Raw genomic sequence first — 15,545 nt, 5'->3', positions numbered from 1 at the left:
TTGGATGACAAGTATAAGTACCTGAAAAGGTCATATCAGCCTGGATCAGTGGGTCGAATTTAAAAATATGAAATTTAAAAGTGATTAATATAAGGTCAAAGGAACTAATTATGTAAGTAAAAATGGGTTAGGCTTGTTTTAGCAAAAGCTAAAAGCCTTAGCCCAATTTGAGAAGCATAATGTGATTGCCAAAATAACTAATAAGATTCTAGGGTACGTCCAGTAGTTTACTTGTAAATGTTTAACAACTGGCTCTCTGGCGGGGGAGGTTAGGGAGTGCGGGGGGGAAGCCTTGATCAACGGCATTTGCCAATTTCTGTAGTATAAATAATTCCATCATGGCGAAGTTCAAGCTACCAAAATGATGTCGCTGAATTTGGAGCTTGGAAGACCTGTGCAGTAACATAGCATTTTATAGTATTTCTACCATACAGGTACAATAGATGTAAATAGCCCCAAGAGAAGAGATAATAGTAAAATAATCAGGAAGTCATGTGTTTTAACTATTTAGTACATTTGTTTTTCACATAACATACATAATTGTAAGTTGACATAATTTAACTCTTCAAAATGGCTATGTTTAACAACTGGCTTGCAAGGTTCCCAAAAATTTAACTTTTCTAAATTTAAATTTGCTCTTTCAAATTTATACACACGGGTCCTGCCCGTATTAACGAGAAATGTGGTAACTGGAACAAGGGAGGGTATAGCCTTAGGGCTCTCTGCAATCAGCAGCCACACTCAGGATATCACTTCATTCCAGAGCACATAATTTACAAATAAAACTGTCCTAAATTCAGAGCGGAGCAAACAGCATAGCAGGAAACCAACACCATGAGTGTGCGGAACTGTGGACAGAACCAAGGCTGTTTAGGATGGAGCTGAAAACGCATGCGGGGTAAGGACGGCAGGTGCAGGTGAACGCTTATCTTCTGTTGCATGAAGAAGGGCTAGAGGTCTAATGTATGGGTAGAAGGAAGATACAAGGAGACAGATTTCAGCCCAATATAAGTAAAAAATTTCTTACAGTTAAAGCCATCTCAGTAAAATGGGCTGAAGGTAATTCTATAGAATCTGGGGGTCAAGGATTGAATTGTGCCCCCCCCCCCCGCAAATATGTGTCAACTTTGTTAGGCCATGATTCCCTCCATTTTGTGATTGGAATTTTATGTTAAAGAGTATTAGGGTGGGATTGTAACACCCTTACTAAGGTCACATCCCTGATCCAATGTAAAGGGAGTTTCCCTGGGGTGAGGCCTGCACCACATTTTATCCTACAAGAGATAAAAGGAAAGGGACGCGAGCAGAGAGGGGGAACCTCATATGACCAAGAAAGCAGCACCGGGAGCAGAGCCAGGGACCCAGGATTCCTGCACGGAGAAGCTCCTAGTTCAGGGAAAGATTGATGACAAGGACCTTCCTCCAGAGCCAACAAAGAGAGATACCCTTTCTCTGGAGCTGAATTTGGACTTCTAGCCTACTAAAAAAAAAAAGAGAGAGAGAGAAAATAAATTTCTGTTTGTTAAAGCCATGCACTTGTGATATTCCTGTTATAGCAGCACTAGAAGACTAAGACACTGGGCAACAACCTTTAGGGATAGTATAGAGGTAGTTCAAGCATCAGAGGAAGAAATGGGGTGGGATGGTCTCTAACATCATCTCTTCCAATTCTGTCATTTCCTGATTTTTGATCTACTTCTCTTTTTAGGCCATGTCAAGAGAGAGTCCTAATTTCAGCTTTTCTTAGCTCATCTCAGAAGGGTGGTATTATGGATTGAACTGTGTTCCCTCAAAATGTGTATCAACTTGGCTAGCCATGATTCCCAGTATTGTGTATTTGTCCACCATTTTGTGATCTGATGTGATTATCCTACATATTGTAAATTCTAACCTCTATGATGTTAATGAGGCAGGACTCAAGCTACAGGGTTATTTATTTAAAAATACCAGGGGACTACCAAACTTTTTATTTTTTTAAATCCATGACTTCTTGGCCATGGTTTATACCTTTATTATAAAATTATGATCGAAAGTAACATTTTTGGACTATTTTTATACACATAAGCAGGAGACTAAAGAAAATGAACAGAATGATAAGATTTACCTGTAATATGGGAGGATGTGGTGAATGAGGCTGAAATTCACTTCTGGAAATGTCATGAGACATGTGCGATACATCCTTGGGTACGCTGTGCCAGGACCATTCGTTTTACTTAATTTCATCATTTCTGCTCATTGTATGTATGGGTGAATTATTTATGGGGACATGTTATTTGTGAAAAAATATGGTATATCGTGAGTTCACATGAAACTTCCAAACATGACTATAAGATTTTTCTAAACTTCTTTAACCTCACATTTATATTTTCTTTCTTTCTTATCAAGAATCTCAATTTTCAAAGACATCAACACATTTACTTATTTACTTTACTCACAATAAACATGCAACTGTTTTAGAATTACTATTTCAATATTACCACCAATAATATGATTACTGAAATTTGTCTAAGATTGTTATGTAGTTCTTTTTGTTTTTAAGGAACATTATAATAATGAAGGAGCCCTGGAGGCACAGTGGCTAAGAGCTTGGCTACTAATCAAAAGGTCAGCAGTTTGAATCCACCAGCTGCTCTTTGGAAACTGTATGGGGGCGGTTCTATTTGTCCTGTAGGGTCTCTATGAGTTGGAGTCGACTCAGTGGCAATGGGTTTGATTTTTTGGATTTTATAATGATGAAAATCAAATTAAAGTCACTTGAAGAAGCTCCTTTCTATGTGGTTATCCTACCAAATCAGTACACATTTCAGTTCATTTGTTTCATTTTGATTTTTAGAGATTGCTTTTTGATTTTTTAGAATTTTGTTTTATAATTATGCAAAATATCTACAAGGTTCTAGGGTCAAATCTACAATACAAGGTACATTCAGAGGAGTGTGAGTTCTATCCCAGTCTTCACGCTGTTTCTCCCCTATATAGGTAATTTTTTTAAAATAATTCTTTTATGGTTTATTCTTCCGCCTTAAAAAAAAAAAAAAAAGCAAATGTATTCAGGTATTTGAATCCTCTTTTATTAGATAAAACAGTAGTATACTATTGTGAGATAGGCATAAAGTAACTTGGCCTTTGTCTTTAGTTCCTGAGAGGCAATCTTGGAATTTAAGTGTTTTGGATAAGAACTCCAGAGCACACCTAACCAACCATTAGGTGAGGTGATAAGGTGGGGTCTGGCCAAGCCAGAAAGACCCACCTCATAATACCTAATGATCACTTCATGATATCAACTGACCTCAGGGAAGCGGAGCCAGTCAGGCCAGAAAGACTACCTTGTGATATCAGCCAGCCTCAAGGGAGAGGGGCTGGAATTTGCACTATGAAATGAGACACCAAAAAAGCTCTGGACACTGAAGCTCCATGGGCTTCCTAGTTGGTGAAAGACCGAGATGCACAGGGGAGAGTAGCACATCCTTTTCTGGAACATGGAAGCTTCACGTTGGGAACTTCTTCACTCTACATGTCTCTTTGTTTATATCCTTTATTTCTACAATAAAGCTATAATCATAACGTTTTCTGTGAGCTCTATAAGTTGTTCCAGTGAATTATCAAACCCAAAGGAATTGTGGGAGCCAGCAGGTCAGAAGTTAGGGACCCTGGGGGGACTCCCATACTTGCAGCAGGCATCTGCCTACTTGACAGTCTGTAGAATTGTGTCCTTTTAACGTGTGAGATCTGACCTAGCTCCAGGTGGCTAGAGTCAGAGAGAAAGTGCTGCATGTTGAAGCTGTTGTCAGACAAGTGAAGAAGTGGGGACTTGAATTTCACGCTGATTATTATCCTTAAAGTTGGCATCAGAGGTGAAATTTGCTAGGATGTTGTAACTATAGACACTTTCCTCTACTTGCATTTTTGACTACATATTCTGAATATTGCTCCTATATTCTTTTGTTCAGTTCTGTAGTACTCCATTGTGTGAGTTTGTTACCAATTGCCAATCTGATACAAAGGGTCCTTGTCTTTTCCTGAGGAAGAATACACACGAAAGACAAACTTTATCTTCAGCAAGCTTTATTTTGCTTGATTCAAGCAAAAGGAGCCAGCAGGGGACTAAGCCTCTCCAAAAGACTGACTCAAAAAAGGAAGCAAGGCTAGGGCTTATATGGGTTCAGTGGATACAATAATGAATATTTAGTGGGCTTCTTTCAAGGGGCAGGTACTTCTCAGAATGGTGGTGCATGCTAAGTAGATTGCACGTGCATCTGGAATCCAAGATGGAACCCGCTGATACTCAAGATGGAGTCCTCACAGCAGCCCTTGGCATCACTTATTATGGGATATAGCTCAAGCGCACTGATCTTTGCACTACATCACCATCTTCGGAGGGCTAAAGAAGGTTAAACAGCGGTCACACTTTGTTCTTCTGCACATGCAGAGCCTGTAAACGGGGAAGGGACTAGAAAAACACTAAGGAGATAGTAACTCAAGGGGCTGTTTCAACCTTATCTCATGTTGACAGGGTGTGGTTCCTGTTTACCCAATTTACAGATGGTGATCTTTTAACAGCTCTTTTGTTCCACCAGCACAGTTAACCCTATCTGTCTCAAACTGAAATCTTCTTGGCTGTTAGACCCATGTAATCAAAATGCAAATTTAAAGTATTATAACTTCTAGCATGGTCAGCTGAGGTAAATTTAGATACCTCACAAATTTGTCCTTGGTTCCCCTTTCCCACCTGTTTAATGGCCCTACACTGGGTGTCTAGTCCTTACATCCTGACCCCTGGGACATGTTCTCTGCCCCTGAGCACATGACCTATGTTTTTCAAACAACTTTTCCAGGCATCTAACATTAGCCCTTTGTCTGTCCCCTTAGAACCCTGTTCTCTTTTAGGTGACAATGCATGCTGAAGAGTTTATTTAAAAACAATTCCTGCAAAAGTATTATCCACCGGTTGAGTCCCCTCTCCTGGGTAACAGGATGCCTCAGGCTTAAATGGAAACACTAGTGGTATTGTGGTTAAGAGCTATGGCCTCTAACCAAAAGATTGGCAGTTCCAATCCACCAGGTGCTCCTTGGAAACCATACGGGGCAGTTCTACTCTGTCCTATAGGGTTGCTATGAGTCAGAATCGACTCGACGGCAACAGGTTTGGTTTTGTTTTTTGGCCTTAAATGCACATACATCAGGGCATCACTGGTTGCTTTATTAAGCACTTGATAGTACTTTAGTGTGGTTCATAAAGCACAAACACAACAACTAAGAATCAAAATGTATTCTGGACCTAGCTGAGAACAAACATTCTGAAATAATAGATGAATGATGATAAGGATAAATCATATGTTCCTGTGAATATTGGGGATGGGGGTTGTGACAACAGATTTTCTTTCCTCCTAATGTGGTTCTTATGTGGGTAACAGAAACACAAGTTTGATGAACATTCTGCCCAGAAGAACCACCACTTGGGGCTTCATCTTCCTGGCACAGTCTTTGCACTGAAAGACCCATGCACGACCACAGGATAAGGATGGGAGTTTACTCTGGAGACAGAAGAGAGAAAGGAACTGGACTCAAAATTATAGATTCAAAGTTAAAATAGGAGAAACCTCAGTCATTTCACACACACACACACACACACATGCACACACGTGCACACACAAACATAAGTTTATAGGCTATTTTCGTAGAGCTGGCCACAGGACCCTAAGAAACTGCCACTGAATCTAGAAAGCATGGATTACCATATGAAAATGCCTGGGCACTGAGAGTCTGTTGTCACCCTCCTGAGCTGTCCAGGCCTCACACTGACTACTAGGACAGGCATTAGCAGAACAGGAGCAGCTGGCAGGACCAATCTGCCTGGCCACTGTGGCTGGGCTTCCTGGCAACTTTAAGGGAAGTGAGATTAGTTACTATCTGGTAACTCTAATTTTTCTTAAGGAAAGCCCAGAATATTATCTCAGATGGACGTACTGTCAGGAGATCGAATATACAGAACTCTGAACTATAAAATATAAATTTCGGCATGATTATTTGCATTAGGTAATTTATCACGACATTTATAAAGCTAAGGAATTTAGACCTACAAGGGTCTCTGAAAAAAAAATTGGTGCTTTAGGCCTCTATATGTTTGTACATGCTGAGCACTTAACTTGGAATTCCTTTTCCTCGTCTCTTTCTCATCTTAACAAACTCATCCTCATCCTTTGGGAGCCTGGTTGCGCTGTGGTTAAGAGCTTAGGCTGCTAGCCAAAAGGTCAGCAGTTCAAATCCACCAGCTGCTCCTTGGAAACCCAATGAGCCAGTTCTACTCTGCTTATAGGGTCACTATGAGTCAGAACTGACTCAATGGCAATAGGTACTCATCCTTTAGAGCCAGCCTGGTGGCACAAACAGGTAAGGACTCAACTACTAACTGAAAGGTTGGAGATTTGAACCTACCTAGCAGCTTCATAGAAGAAAGACCTGGTGATCTGCTTCTGTAAAGATCACAGCCAAGAAAATCCTATGGGACAGTTCTACTCTGTTACATGGGGTCGCTATGAGTCAGGATCAACACGGTGGCATCTAACAACAATAATTCATCCTTTAAGATTCAGCTCTGTCATTCCCTCCTCTATGTTCCCATAACACTTAGTATATATCTCTTATAACAATATTATATTGTATTATCATATGTTTATTGCCTGTTTTCTCCTAGACTGTGAGTACTTTTAAGGGAGGAACCATCCGTCTTCATGCCCCAGAGCCTGGCACATTATCTAGCATAAATGAAACTCCATATTTATTAAGTGACCTCAGAGACCAATTAATCTAGCCTCTACAAGCATAAGAGAAATACCAGGACTTTATGAAACCTCAAAGAAAAATTAAATTATGTTCAGAGTTGGGTTACATCAATTTATATTATATTCTAAGTGAGCATCCTCCAACATGATGGTCTTAGAATATCATCTGCAGAATACTGACTTAATTGTGTGTGTGTCGGAGTGGGGTGGAGGGGAGTTTTTAATGCCCAATCTAATTTGGGAAATACCAGGTTAAATTAAGTAGATTTCTTCCCTGAACTTTCAATATACTTAATAGTGATTAGCTAAGTCTCCAAGAAGAGAATCTAATATGCAGTCTTTTCCAAACTCATTTGACTAGGGGAAATTCCCTTTTTGCACCCATGTTAATAGGTGGTGGCGCAGTGGTCAAGAGCTCAGCTGCTACCGAAAAGGTTAGACTCCACTAGCTGCTCCTCAGAAACCCTATGGGGCGTTCTACTCTGTCCTATAGGGTCCCTGTGAGTCAAAATCGACTCGACAGCAATGGGTTTGGTTTTGGGTTAATAGTTCGGTCTAACTCTACTGCAGCTAACACTAACATTAATATACTCCAGGACTGGTATTCTGAAATCACAAACAAAGCTTGATGAATGCAGTTCTTTGAAAAGTGCTCATCTGTGTTTAGTGGTGGCTTCAAAGAGAAACAGGAGCCTTGTGTCAAAGGAGAGACGATGAAGCTCTGGGAGAGGAAGGGGGCTAGAAGGTGAGAAGGCAAGGTTCAGAGATGAAGCAGGGGCTGCAAGGGTGGAGAGAGACTGGGGAGGTAGCAGTTTGCTGTCTAGGGTCTGAGCCTCAGCTATCACTGACCAAGGAGAGGCTGCAAGCAGATATTTTTGATGTTAGCCTCTGTCAAGTCCGCCCCTGACTCACGGAGACCCCATGCACAATGGGACAAAACACTTCCCGGTTCTTTGCCAACCCCATAGTTGGTTCCAGATCAGACCATTGTGAGCCATAGGATTTTCAATGGCTGATTTTCAAAAGTCGACCTCCACGTCTTTCTTCGTAGTCTGTCTTAGTCTGGAGGCTCCAGCGAAACCTGTTCAGTATCATAGCAACACATAAGCTTTCACAGACAGGTGGGTGGTGGCTTCACACAAGGTGCATTAGCTAGAAATCGAACCCCAGTCTCCTGCATGAAAGACAAAAATCCTACCACTGCCTCGGAAGCAGACATTTAAGGAGCGGTGTTGTAGGCTGGTTTCTCTAGAGGAGCAAAACCAGTGGAACGTATACATCTATAAATATTTAATTCAAGGAAATTGCTTACGCAGCTGTGGAGGCTGGCAAGTCCCAAAATCCATGGGTCAGACATCAGGCTGGAGGTTTCTCCTGACTCACGTGGATGCAGGGGCTAGTGAATCCAAAATTGGTGAGTCAGATGGCAGATTGCTGGCTTACAGCGCTGCGAGAGCTGGCAAATCCCAATGCGCAGGTCAGGTGGCAGGCTGCTGGCTCAGTTCCGAGAACCAGAGGTCAGATGATGATGAATGGGATGCAGGATCTAGAGTGAGAATGAACCTTGCTGGAACATCCATTTATATACTGGAGGAAGCCATACCCCCAAGGAAACTCCCTTTTCAACATATTGGCTGCTCATAGGAGATCGCATCATGGGGGTGGTTACATTATATCAGATCTCATCATGGAGGTAATTACTTATGTTACATTATGGAGGAGCAATCCATCCAATGTCTGTCAAACCACTGAGAATCATAGCCTGGTCAAGTTGACACATAACATTAGCCATCACAAGAGGTTTTCATGCTAAGCTCTGTGAGGTGTTTAGACACAAGTAGAGGTGCTTTGGGGCAGGGGATAAAATGTAACATGAGGAGAGGGAAGAGGCCTCCATCCTATTTCCGTTGGAATATACAGCACTGCTTCAACCCCCTGGGGTCTCCAGAGGACATGCGCCCCTCCTGTAGTTCCCCAAGGGCTGCAGTATATCCTAGCCACGGTGTCTGTGGGGGCAGGAGAGGAAGGAAACGAGGCAAGAACAAAGTCAGTGACTGGGTGGCTTCATAAACATTTGCCAAACCCACTCCCAGGGCTCCTGGACATAACTGGGGTTGGATTTAACAAGGAGCTGTAGCAGTTGGGGAATAAAAGCAAGGGAACAAGAGCCAAGATGCAGGCCTAGCTACAAAATTTTGGGGGCCTAGAGCAAAATGAAAATGCAGAGCCCCTTGTTTAAAAATTGTTAAGAATTTCAAGATGGTGATAGCAGAGCATTAAAGGAAAGCACAGACCCTGCTAAGTGTCACATGTTCTTGAAGCTGGCCCTGCTGCCAGGGAGTTATTGCTAATCATGTAACCCCATTTGAATCTCTGGCTAAGATGGCAGTGGAGAAACCTAGTTACATACGTGTTATATAAATGGTTTTGTTATTTTTGGTTTTCAGTCCATTCAGTCGATTCCAACCCCATGTGTGTCAGAGTAGAACTGTGTTCCATAGGGTTTTCAGTAGCTGATTTTTCAGAAGCAGACATTTTTCCCATGTACCTCTGGGTAGACTCGAACCTCCAACATTTCAGTTCGTAGCTGTGCACATTACCTGTTTGCACCACTCAGGGACTATGTAGAAGGTAGATCTCCTTTTGCCAAGATACTCAGTTATTATGGAAACCCTGTTAACTAGTCATTCTGGACAAGTTTGACTTTGCTGTAAGATAAATCTAGATACACATAAGATTTCAGGAACATATTTACTGGAAAAAAAAAAAAAAACACAGGGACATCCAAGCTATTCCCTTATAACATCCAAGCTATTCCCTTATATAGTTCTCCCACCACAACATCCATTCTTCTCACGCCAAGAGTAAAGGCAAATCTGCAGCTGCAGAGCAGAGATGTGTAACCTTCAGCTTTGCCCTAGGTTTAAACACCAGCATTTATTTAGTGCTGAGGCAGCACTCAGCACCCGTGCTGAGTTCTTTCAAAATGAAAAACAAACTCAGGTGGAAATCTGGGCAAGCAATGTCATTTGCTATTTTTAGAGATGGGGGAGAAAAAGAAAGTTGTGGAAAGTGTTGTGATAAACAACACAGAACAGCACACCAAGAGTGTAAAATAAAACACCTGCACGCTCTTCTCAATAGTGATCTGATGCAAGTGACTAAGTGAAGGGGAAAGCAACCCGGAGACAGCTGGTATCCTCATGCAAGAGGCCGTGGGCCTCCCAAAAGATGGAATTAGAGCATGAGCTACCTCACCCTATAGGATTAATCTCCAACTAAGCAGCAATACCACCTCTGAGATAGTTCTAAGTGTTCATGTGGGGAAATGGTGAATGGATGGGGAGATCAGGACAAGTCCCCAGGAACCTTCTTCATATAGAAAGTATTTCTTGTCCTCTTCTACCCACCTCCACCTCATTGTTTCTCCACAGAGATCTCTGGTTTGCTGAGGAGGACAGACCTGAGTGGGATAGAGCCTTGATGTGCTGATGATGGGTGGTTACGGCACCAGAGAGGGATTCCGGGAGGGCCTGGGTACCTGGGATATCATCTATGGAGAAGATGGTTCCTGGAGACAAGCTGAGTTGTAGGCTTTCATAAGGTGGGTAAGGGTGAGACTGGGAGGTGGGCCAGAATGAAATATTGTCTCCACAGTACAAAGAAAGAGAGGCTCAAGAAGATTAAGATTATGAGTAGTAGTGCCAGGGCCCGGATTCTATTTCATTTTCAAGTTATTCTAAGACTCGTGTTCTTTCCGTCATAAGTGCTATCCTTGCTCCTCCTCAAGGCTGAGATATAACTACTAACGCAGAGTTCTCTGTAAGGAAGTGTTTTTGAGTTGTCATTTCAGTTAAGAGGAGGAAGAAGAGGTAGAAAGAAACCAGAACCAAAGACTCAAGAGGGCGATTAGTCCAAAGGACTAATGGACCACATGAACCACAGCCTATGTGACTGCGAGACCAGAAGAACTAGATGGTGCCCGGCTACCACTACCAGTCTTTCTGACTGGGATCACAACAGAGGTCCTGGACAGAGCAGTAGAAAAATTGCGGAACAAAAAATCAAATTAAAAAAAAAAAAAAGACTAGACTTACTGGTCTGATAGAGACTGGAGGAACCTCTGAGACTATGGCCCTAAGACAGTCTTCTGAACTAGAACTGAAGCCGTTCCCAGATACCACCTTTTGGCCAAACTATAAATACGAAAAAACCAAAGCCCATTGCCATCGAGTAGATTCTGACTAACAGCGACCCTATAGGACAGAGTAGAATTGCCACATAAGGTTTCTAATGAGTGGCTGCTGGATTAGAACTGCCGACCTTTTGGTTAGCAGTCATAGCTCTTAACCACTGTGCCACCAGGACTCCGAAACCATAGACAGGCCCATAAAATACATGATAACACCCGAAAGGAATGTGTTCCTTAGAGCAATAAACCATACATCAAAAGTCCAACATTTCCTCAAAAGCAAAGATGAGAAGGCAGGAAGGGGTAGAAAATCAGGTCAAAAAGAAACAGAAAACCTAGGGCAATGAAATGTCACAGAACATTTTATGTACAAACTATCAAATGGGAAATTAATTTGCTCTATAAACTTTTACCTAATGCACAATAAAAATTAAAAAAAAGAAAGAAAGAAACTAGTTAATGATTTAGAATACTGATTAAGGGGTCAGCATCCTTCAAAAGGAAACCCTTGTAGCGTAGTGGTTAAGTGCTATGGCTGCTAACCAAGAGGTTGGCAGTTCAAATCCGCCAGGCGCTCCTTGGAAACTCTATCAGGCAGTTCTACTCTGTCCTATAGGGTCACTATGAGTCGGAATCGACCCGACGGCAGTGGGTTTGGTTTTTGGTTTTTTATCCTTCTAAAGGAAATAAGAGGATAAGGGGAGAAAAGGGAGGGAGCTAAACAGCAAAGCCTGGAAGAGCTACTATCCTAATATTTTAAAGTGCTAATGAATTGAAGGAGAAATTCTAGAGGGAAAAAGAAAAACAACTAAGAACATAAATTGTGAGCAGAGAACAGGGTGTGATGTTCTTTGCTGAACACCAGTGCCGGGGATGAGAACTGTCCTCATCTTTTCATAGATGAGGACACTGGGGCTAGAATCACACAGTAGTAAGTTGGTGGCAGAGCTAGGGCTAAGCTTCAGTCCCCTGCTTTGGAGTCCAGGGTACTTTTCTTTATAATGCCATCTCTGAGAATGAAACATTGCATAGTCCTGGACCATCCTCACAATCATCGCTTGTTTGAGCCCATTGCTGCAGCTACGGTGCCAATCCATCTCCTGTAGGGTCTCTTCTTTTTTGCCAATCCTTAACTTTGCCAAGCCTGATGGATTTCTCCAGCAATTGGGCCCACCTGATGATGTGTCCAAAGCAATCGAGAGGAAGTCTTCTTATGCTCGCTTCTAAGGAGCATTCTGGCTGTACTTCTTCCAAGAAGGATCTGTTCATTCTTCTAGTAGTCCGTGGCATATTCAATATTCTTCCCCAACACCACAATTCAAATGCCTCAATTTTTCTTCGCATTCCTTTTCCATTGTCCAGCTTTTGCATGCAAATTAGGCAATTGAAAAGACCATGGCTTGAGTCAAGTGCACCTTAGCCATCAAAGTGACATCTTTGCTTTTTAACACTTCAAAGAAGTCTCTTGGAGCAAAATTGCCCAATGCAATACATCCTTTGATTTCTTTTTTTCTTTCTTGTGCTTTAGATGAAGGCTTACAGAGCAAATTAGTTTCTCATTAAACAGTATAAGTATTGTTTTGTGCCATTGGTTGCCAACCCCACGATGTGTCAACGCTCTCCCCTTCTCAACCTTGGATTTCCCCTTACCAGCTTTCCTGTCCCTTCCTGCATTCTCGTCATTGCCCCAGGGCTGGTGTGCCCATTTAGTCTCGTTTCGTTTTATGGCCCAATCTTTGGCTTAAGGGTGAAACTCAGGAGTGACTTCAGTATTGAGTTAAAAGTGTGTCTGGGGGCCATAGTCTCAGGGTTTCTTGAGTCTCTGTCAGACCACTAAGTCTGGCCTTTTTCTGTGATTTAGAATTTTGTTCTACATTTATCTCCAGCTCTGTTCGGGACCTTCTATCGTGATTCCTGTCAGAGCAGTTGGTGGTGGTAGCAGGTAACCTGCCCTTTGATTTCTTGACTACTGCTTCCATGGGTGTTGACTGTTGATCCAAGAAGAATGAAATCCTTGATAACTTCAATTTCTTTGCTATTTAGAATGATGTTCTTTATAGGTCTAGATATACACACACACACACAAAATGAAAAGATAAGTGACAAACTGGGAACAAATATTTGCAAAAGGCTAATTCCTTAATTTATAAAGAGTTCATACAAATACATAAGAAAAAAACCCAAAAGAAAAAATGGACAAATACCAACAGGTAGAAGAAGCTTAGATTTAACACCTTTGTGAACATGACACTCCTAAACCTGAGTGGCCCTGAGTGACAGGAGGTGCAGGTCTGAGATGCTCGGAACGAAGGAGCCAGGGTTGCAGCCTTGGTGCTTTCAAAGCAAGAGCATCAGGCATGACCAAGAAAATTGCATTTTTCAAATATACTTTGAACTTTCGGTCCATGCTGTGTAGGTATCAAGTGCAAGGAGAGATGCAAAAAGCTTGAGGATGGGGCCTTCAGCAAGTGTAATAGCCCAGGCGGGAAGGCAACAGCTCCAACGAGGTTCCAATGCAGTGTGTAACAGCCACACAAGTCGGGATGGTCAAGTTTAGGAAGGGAAGTGAGGGGGAGTGGAAGGAAAGAAGGAAAAACCTGAAGATGTAGAAAGGTAACATAAGGTTTAACATTAAGATTTTGAAATATGACCATTAACAAGGATAGTTAGATAATCCATCCAAATGGAACTGTCTTAGAAGCCATATGCGAAGGCTCACGGCCTCTGAGTACACTTAGAGCTCAATCCACCTGTTTTGTCAAATCTCTGCCGAGTAGTATGTTTATGGTTTTACTATAATTCATTTAACCCATCCGCTACTGTTGGACATCTGAAGTTTTTGCTATTACAGGCAATGGGAACAAACATAAAAAAAAAAAAAAACCGAACCCAGGGCCGTCGAGTTAATTCGGACTCATAGGAACCCTGTAGGACAGAGTAGAACTGCCCCATAGAGTTTCCAAGGAGTGCCTGGTGGATTCGAACTGCCGACCCTTTGATTAGCAGCTGCAGCACTTAACCACCATGCCACCAGTGTTTCCGGAACAAACATAGTTGGCTTTAAGTTGGCATATTTTTGCTTGTCTAAACTAAGGTAGAGGGGCCCTGGTGACACAGTGGTTAAGTGCTCGACTGCTACCCGAAAGGTCTTCCGTGTGAACTCACCAGCTGTCCCCTGGGAGAAAGACGTGACAATCTGCTTCCATAAAGATTTACAGACTTGAAGACCCTTGGAGCAGTTGTACCCCGTCCTATAGGATGACTCTGAGTCAGAATCAACTCAAGGGCAGCGGGTATGGTTTTGGTTTTAAGCTAAGGTAAATGTCGCGGTGGAATTGCTGGGTTAAGGGGGTATGTACGTTTTACAAGCTGAGGAAAATCTGAAATTGTCCTTTTAAAAGGTGGTACCAACCTACGCTCCAGCCACAATGTGCAGGTATGAATGTTTCCCCCATAATCACAATACCACTTATTATCAAAACTCTTCATATTTGGTGGTCTGCTAGGGAAGAAACGGTATCTCATTATTGTTTTCTTTTGCATTTTCCTAAGTATGACGAGGCTGATTATCTTTTCAGATGTATTGTTTCTTTTTTCATTGTTCTACCTCTTGGTATCTTTGTCCATTTTTTCTTCTGGGTCACTTTTTTCTTATTTATTTCTATAAGCTCTTTATAAATGGAGGACTTAGCCCTTTAATACCTTATGTTTTTTCCAATATTAATTCCCAGTTTGTCATTTATGTCTCACTTTGTACATAGGTTTTTTTTTTTTTTTGCTATCTATTTAGTTTTATTATGGAAAAAAAATCAAACATATAAAAAAGTAGAGAGAACAGTGACTAGCACCTCACATACCCATTACTAAGTCTCACCAACGATCAGCTTCTGTTTCATTTGTACTTCCACACCGCCCAAGATTAGTTTCGAACAGATCCCAGACACCGTATCGTTTTATTCACAATATGTGTCTCTAAAGACAAAGACGTCTTAAAAACATAATTATAATATTGTTATTACATGTACATGATATTTTATTACAAAAACTACTAATTTCTATGCAAGCCTTGGTGGCACAGTGGTTAAGAGCTCAGCTGCTAACCAAAAGGTCTGCAGTTGGAATCCACCAGCGGCTCCTTGGAAACCCTAAGGGGCAGTTCCACTCTGCCCTATAGGGTCGCTATGGAATGGACTTGATAGCAACAGGTCATTTCTATGCAGATTTATTGATTATTTTCTAAATGGCTTCTGAGTTTTGTGTCATGCTTAGAAAGGCCTTCTTTATTTCAAGATTATAAATTAATTCATCCATATTTTCTTCTGGTACTTTTTTTTTTTACTTAAAAAGTATTTATTAAGTTTAAAATTATCGTCCAGGGTACGTAGAGTCCTTAGGTCCTGTGGAGAAGCAGAGTAATAGAGCCGTCAGAGCAGCTCCAGGGTTCTCTCTCAGGGCTCCTTCCCTGATCTCCCCACTCAGTTCAGAGTCTGGGCTTCCTTTTCTTTTTTAAATACCAGTTTTATTGAGATATAATTCACACAGCATAAAGTGCACAATCCAGAGGTCTTTATTAT

The sequence above is a fragment of the Elephas maximus genome, chromosome 17, assembly GCF_024166365.1.
Source record: "Elephas maximus indicus isolate mEleMax1 chromosome 17, mEleMax1 primary haplotype, whole genome shotgun sequence".
NCBI classification, from domain to species: domain Eukaryota; kingdom Metazoa; phylum Chordata; class Mammalia; order Proboscidea; family Elephantidae; genus Elephas; species Elephas maximus.
Note: the sequence above shows the minus strand (reverse complement) of the source record.